Source organism: Phragmites australis, chromosome 4 (assembly GCF_958298935.1).
Source record: "Phragmites australis chromosome 4, lpPhrAust1.1, whole genome shotgun sequence".
Lineage (NCBI taxonomy): Eukaryota > Viridiplantae > Streptophyta > Magnoliopsida > Poales > Poaceae > Phragmites > Phragmites australis.
Genome location: NC_084924.1, coordinates 8,692,975 through 8,699,898, shown reverse-complemented (window position 1 = coordinate 8,699,898; position 6,924 = coordinate 8,692,975). Strand labels below are relative to the sequence as shown.

Below are 6,924 nucleotides of genomic sequence, written 5' to 3'. Positions count from 1 at the left end.
TTCGTCAGTATGTTGTCGTATTATTATGCGTGACAGCACATTAAGCACCAAGCACGAATGATGGGTTCGTTCGTACGATCGTACGGCTGGCTTAGCTGCTATTTTTTTTTTTACTTCTCTCAGCATATTTCTAAAAAAAATTATTCTCAATTTCTCATACATCATAATACTTCAAGTTATTTCTTATTTTCTCTCTTTCAAAAACTAACTCTTCAATAGTCCTCACGTGAGCAAAAATTTTTATGTCAGTTTCATTTTCATCACCACTCACATATGTTCTCTCTACATGCTATAGTAATAAGAACTAGTTGCTATTTACAATTATTAGAGCTGCTCTTAGGCACGACCCTTAGTTGCTCAAATCTGAGAATAATTGCTAACCACTTGTATAGGAGTTTCAATCTACTATGGAACAATTATTTTGTACTTGTCAAGACCGGTTCAAAGAAACTGACCAATCTTATCTATGTGCTGAGTCTAGAAATTAATTCTAACACATAGTGATTTTATTGATAATAATTATTATAATATCCATTCCTTAATCAATAAATCATCTTACAAAAGATCTCCAAAGGTCGAAGAACCAAATAAAACTATGCAGTGGATCCTAAATATAGTCTTCATCTTTACTAATAACTCCACAGAGAAAATCGATATAGAACACCTCCCTAGATTTCAAGTCTTCTAATTCTTTCCCAACTGAGTGTTTGATTATAGCAAGTGTGATTATATATCGTATTCAGCAAGTTGTGAAGGAAATAGTATGTATATGAACACTTTAACAAGAATATGATTAATTGACTCTTTTGCATAAAATAACATTGAAGTAAAAACATTTGAAAAAATGATAATAGTTAAGTGAATAACAAACCACCTTAAGATTCCATCCATCCTAACTTAACCAACTGATCACCTCGACCAAGGTTCTAATAACCAAGGTTGAACAACAAACACTTCAATCATAGCTCTCACCGTCAAAGTTGAACTATAGACAAACTACCTCAACCACGATTCTCACCATCGTGACTGGCCCACACCTCAACTATGATTCTCACCGCCAAAGTTGAACTACAGACAAACTACCTCAACCACGATTCCCGCTATCGTGACCGACCCACACCTCAACTATTATTTTCACTATCACAGTTGACCATATTAACTAAACTATCAAGTTATAATCATAGTAGATTTTCTATGCCACTCGTGATCTTGAGCACGACTGAATATTTAGTTTTAACTCTGCTGAGGTTGTACATTACCCATAAGTCATGATTTCATCACCTGTAAGCGAGTGACTAAGTCTCTATTTTGCACATACTAATCAGGCACACTGCACACTACCGATGGTTGTGGCCAGGAGATCATTGCAAAGCCTTTACAATGCTCCTTTTAGCACATGTCAACCTGCTAAGGTTTCACTGCCGCGTGATTTCACCTCAATAACGGAAGCCCCCTCTTGCGCCTTTTGGATCCCAAGACATCGTCCATTCACCGCTCTTCTACCTGGTCTACACTATGCTGAGAGTAAATAAATTACTTGGCTAGGTCCGTCCCATACCAAGCTTGTGTTGTACTGTAAACACAGAAAATTCACCCCACGAACCGATCCTTATATTTAAGTAAGACTACCACTTTCTCAACAATACATATCATCATACCACCTGCTTAAATCTCTATACTATGTTGTTACAAAAATTAGTCCATCATATTTTATCATTGTTGCATATAACCATTATCAAGTTCGTGGAACAATAATCAGGATTACCATCCCAAAGCAAGGCTAAGCATCATCTACCCTTCTATAACCCAAAACCATACTATGGTGATAACGATGATAAGAGAAAAACTAAGGTAAAGCCTAACTCTTGAAACTCCTAATAAATTATTAGCACGTATGTTTATAAAACAAAACATTTGTAAAACTGGAATAAAAATGATCAAGAACACAACTTGCCTTTACTCGACTCAGTTGGGTCTTCAAGGTCTCGATCTTGAAGTCCTCGTTGCTCCTCTAGAACGTTGGTGTCTACTCATAAAAATAAGCAAAAAGGCAATATATAAACACCAAGATCCAAAAAGAACCAAATATCATGAATTATTAAATTTTTTGCCACTATTATCATATGCCAATTCAGTCTCTCAGTGACATGTGGGGCCACCTGAGTCACTGACAGTAGATCATGGTGGCAAATCTGTTGTCACTCACCTGATAAGAGTGATAAATAGTTAAATACCCTCAAATATCACTCAACAAACAACATCACATATAAGATCACTCTTCTTCGAACAATCCGACGAAAGAATAGGTCAAAACAGAGCTACGGTTAACAAGTTATGATCTTTTAAAGATTAAAATAGGACTAAAAAGATTAACTATAGATGGAATTATGTTGTTAGAAATTTTATAGAATTTTCCAAAGTCATATATTATTTTCTAGGGCTTTCTAGGATTTTTTTAGAAATTTACTAGCACCACTCTAATTATTAACATTAAATATAATTAAATAACATTATTAAAATTTACTAAAACTATTTCAAATTTATCATATTTATAGAATTATTTTTATTCTATAAACATCATTTAAACCATAAAAAGAAAATCTTAAGCATAATTAACGGACATATATTTGAATTATAAAACAATATAAGCATCATAAAAACTATTTTACACAGGTTATCCTAATTTTAGAATTATTTTTATTGTGGTGAATATATGTATTGGAATTATTCCACTGAAGAAACATTATATAGAATTATAAAACTATATAAAACTATTAAACAGAAAACCTATAAAACACTATTTGACATTATCAGAAATTAATTCCCTAATTAGTATTATTAGAATTATTATTACACTCGAAATTCATTTATTGCATAGTATTTACTAATTATGATGTCAGCAAACAAATAAAAAGAAAAACATTGCTCACTAAGCTTGACATGTGACACTTTATACTAAGGTGGCTTGACACATCAGCAAAACGCTGATGTGGCTCGTTGACATGGCATGGTTGACTGGGTGAACCAGCTGACTAGGATTAAGAGAGACGTGGCGGCTCGAGATTGGTTATTGAAGGGGTATGTTGTGATCTAATCTTGACCATGAGCTTTGGATCTAATGGCTTGAAGACATGACGACCGGAGGGAAGGTGACTGCCGGCAGAGGGAGCTCAGGCACGGTGGTGGCGTCACCGGAGTTCTGCCGGAATGACTATTCAATGGGTTATGGTCAATGGTGAGTGGTGGAATAACATCAGGAGAGGATGAGCATCTCACCTCAGGCCACCGTGGGCTCGGAGTAGTGATGAGGCGGCTTGAATCCACACTAGCTCAGCGGTAGCATTTGCAAGCGCCTTGTACTCTGAATCTGTGCTTGATCGAGACCGTCACTTGTTTTCTGGAGCTCCAGGAGACAAGATTAGGGTAAAGGAATACCGCAAACCCTCCAATGGATCGTCTATCGTTGGAACAACCAATCCAGTCCGCATCTGAAAAAGCGCTTACAAGCATAGAGAAAGACTTACATATCTTCAAGCCATCAGCTCATGTGAACTTCAAATACTTCAGGATACGCTTGACAGCACTCCAATGTTCATCAGTTGGTGATTGCATGAACTGACAAACTCTATTGACCGCAAAAGAGATGTCAGGATGTGTCACTGTGAGATATTGCAATGCTCCAACAGTACTCCTGTAGCGAGTTGCTTCTTCAGGCGAAAGCATCTTACCACTTGTCTTGGACAATTTCTCTGAGCTTGACATTGGAGTAGATGCCGGCTTGCACAAAGTCATATTTGTCTGATGAAGCAACTCAGTGATGTACTTTTGCTGTGACAAGAGAATGCCCCCCTGAATTGGGTCAACCTGAACACCAAGAAAGTAATGAAGGGAGCCCAAGTCCTTTATAGCAAAGTCATCATTGAGCTGAGGGAGGAGCCGACTGGATGCAGAAGAGGAAGAGCTCACAATAATAAGATCATCCACAAACACCAAGACATACATGACCAGTGCCTGAGCTCGAAGGATGAACAGAGAACTGTCAGCTTTGGAGGCTACAAACCCGAGATCATGCAATTTGGAGCTCAATTTGGAGTACCAGGCACGAGGGGCTTGTTTCAGACCATAGATAGCCTTGTCTAGTTTGCACACATGTTGTGGGTGACTCAAACTTTCAAAACGTAGAGGTTGTTGCATATATACTTCCTCTTGCAAAGTGCCATGCAAAAAAACATTTTTGACATCAACTTGCCTTAAAATCCATCCACGGGAGACAGCTATAGCAAGTATTAGTCTGATTGTGGATGGTTTAACTACAGGACTAAAAGTGTCCTCATAGTCTATCCCATACCTCTGACGCAATCCCTTTGCCACCAATCGGGCTTTATGCCTTTCAACTGAGCCATCAGCCTTTTTTTTTATTTTGAAAACCCATTTGCAATCCACAATGTTAAGGCCTTTTCTTGAAGGTACAAGATGCTAGGTCTTATTCTTCACAAGAGCATCAAATTCTTCCTGCATAGCACTCTTCCATTTGAAATGCTGTAGAGATTCAATATGAGAGGATGGTTCAATGTCTGATTGTGCAGTCATACCTTTCTCAGCTAAAAACCATTTCTTGCTCGGGTCATACAGGATGGTCCCGTCATGAAATTTCTTCGAATGTACCACCTTGCTTTGGGATCTGGTGTGTGGTCGAGCTAGCACAAGAGTAGAGTTTGAATCATACTCCAAAAGACCAGATTCTTGGACTGGATTGACTGTTGCAGCTGATTCAGAAAGAACTAGACCATCAGTAGAAACCTAACAGCCACCTAACAATTGCGGTGCAGAGCCTCCCAGTGGCACCAACGCATCAGCAACATGTTCCTGTTCACAACAAACAGATCCTTTTGGACCAGAATTAGTCCCATTTATCCAATTGCTCAGTTGGTCTGAGGACATGGCTGTAGAGTTGGATGGAGGAATAGCTGTTACTGACAAGAGCCGAGGGGGTGTGACAAGTAAGTTACTTTCAGTTACAGAGCTTGAATCTGAAGATGGATGGGAAGAGCAACTATCAGCAAAGGGAAAAACATGTTCATCAAAGATAACATCTTTAGAAATGTAAACAAGCCGAGATGAGTGCTACTGTAATCGAGGAACACACATCGAGTAGAACAAAAAGATAGTTTATTGGTATTATAGGGATGCAAATTTGGCCAACATGCATCATCCAAATGTTTTGAGTTGAGAGTAATTTGGTTGCTTGCCAAGAAGACATTGAAAAGGAGTGAGATTATCAATTACACGGCTAGGTAATCGATTTATCAGGTAACAAGCAGTAACAAAGGCTTCATCCCAGAATCGTAACGGCAAGGAGGAATGAGCCAAGAGTGTCAGCCCAACTATGACAATGTGTCGATGTTTTTGCTCAACAGTGCCGTTTTGTTGATGTGTGTGTGGACAGGATACTCGATGTTGAATTCCCACCCATTGGAGGAAGGTATTCAAGCGCCGATATTCAACCCCCCCCCCCCCCCCCCAATCACTTTGGATGCTCAAGATTTTTCTGTTGAGTAGGCGTTCTACATGCGTTTGAAATTGGATAAACACCTTTTCAACTTCAGATTTGTGTCTCAGTGGGTATATCCAGGTGAACTTGTTGTGGTCATCAATAAAACTCACATAATATTGATGCCCACCAGAGGATCTAATAGTAGGTCCCCAAACATCAGAGTGGATCAAATTAAGTGGGGGAAGCAGATCTATTATTTGAACCTGAAAAAGGAAGCTGATGGCGAAGCACATTTGTACCCCTTATGAGTCCTTAACAACAAAGAAATTCGGGTGAAACTCAAAGAAAAAATTGTTATCTCAAGTGAAATGATGGACTGACAGAAGATGTTTAGATGAATTGGGGACATGAAGAATATTGGACAATTTGAGATTTTTTAGAGGAGTGTAAAGAGTAGATTGACCAACATGAGCAATGGACATACCTGACCCATTAGCCGTTTGGATCTGATCCTTGCCAGTGTATCTCTCCTTCACAGTGAGGCGATCCAGATCACTTGTGATATGATCAGTTACTCCTATGTCAGAATACCAGTTGGAGTCGATGGTGTATGCTGGAGTGGCGACATACGCAGCAAAACAGTTGTTGTCAACGTTGAAGGAGTGATCAAAGCGCTTATAGCACTTCCATGCCTCATGCCCCTCCTTGTGGCACAATTGGCACGTTGGACGCCCAACGCCAGAGCTGGTGTTGCCATTGTTGTTGCTGCCTTTCCTCTCGCCACGGTTTCCACCGCCGCGGCCACGATAGCCTCGGCCACCGCCTGACACCTTGTCATGACCACCCTTTGAAGCAAAGTGTACTGAGGGTGAGTTCTCCACTTGCGATGATCCATTGTGACTGGCCAGCCGCATCTCGAAGCTGAGGAGGTGGTTATACACCTCGCTCAATGTCAATGCATCCGCTTTGGTGGTGATCGACATCACCAGCGGGTCATATTCCTCACTCAGGCCAGTGAGGAGATAGGAGACAACTTCATCATCTTGAAGTGGTGCTCCCGCACAGGCAAGCACATCGGTAAACCCCTTGACCTTGTTGTAGTACTCGGCAGTCGACATGTCCATCTTCTTGAGATTGGCCATTTGCATACGGATCTGCATGATCCGTGCCCGTGATTGGGCGGAGTACAAACGCTCCAGCGTAGCCCAGACCTCTTGCGCAGTGGGGTGGAAAAGGACTTGTCCGAGCACTTAAGTGGAGAGGGAGGACAGCAGTGCTCCAAGCACATACTGATCCTGCTGCAACCATTGCAGATACGCCGGATTGGGCACCTGAGACGCCCCTTCTTCAGTAGTTGAAGTCAGCATCTCACTGGGCCGCACCATCGTGCCATCAACGAACCCGAGAAGCTGCTGACTTCTCAGGAATGG

At 40.5% G+C, this 6,924-nt stretch overlaps 1 non-coding gene across 1 annotated transcript; it reads right to left on the bottom strand.

The window, feature by feature from the left end:
• Nucleotides 1–6,407: 6,407 nt before the first annotated feature.
• LOC133917243 (small nucleolar RNA Z247) lies at nt 6,408–6,546 on the bottom strand. The gene has a single exon (XR_009909646.1). It is a non-coding gene; the product is annotated as a small nucleolar RNA Z247 (small nucleolar RNA).
• Nucleotides 6,547–6,924: the final 378 nt, after the last annotated feature.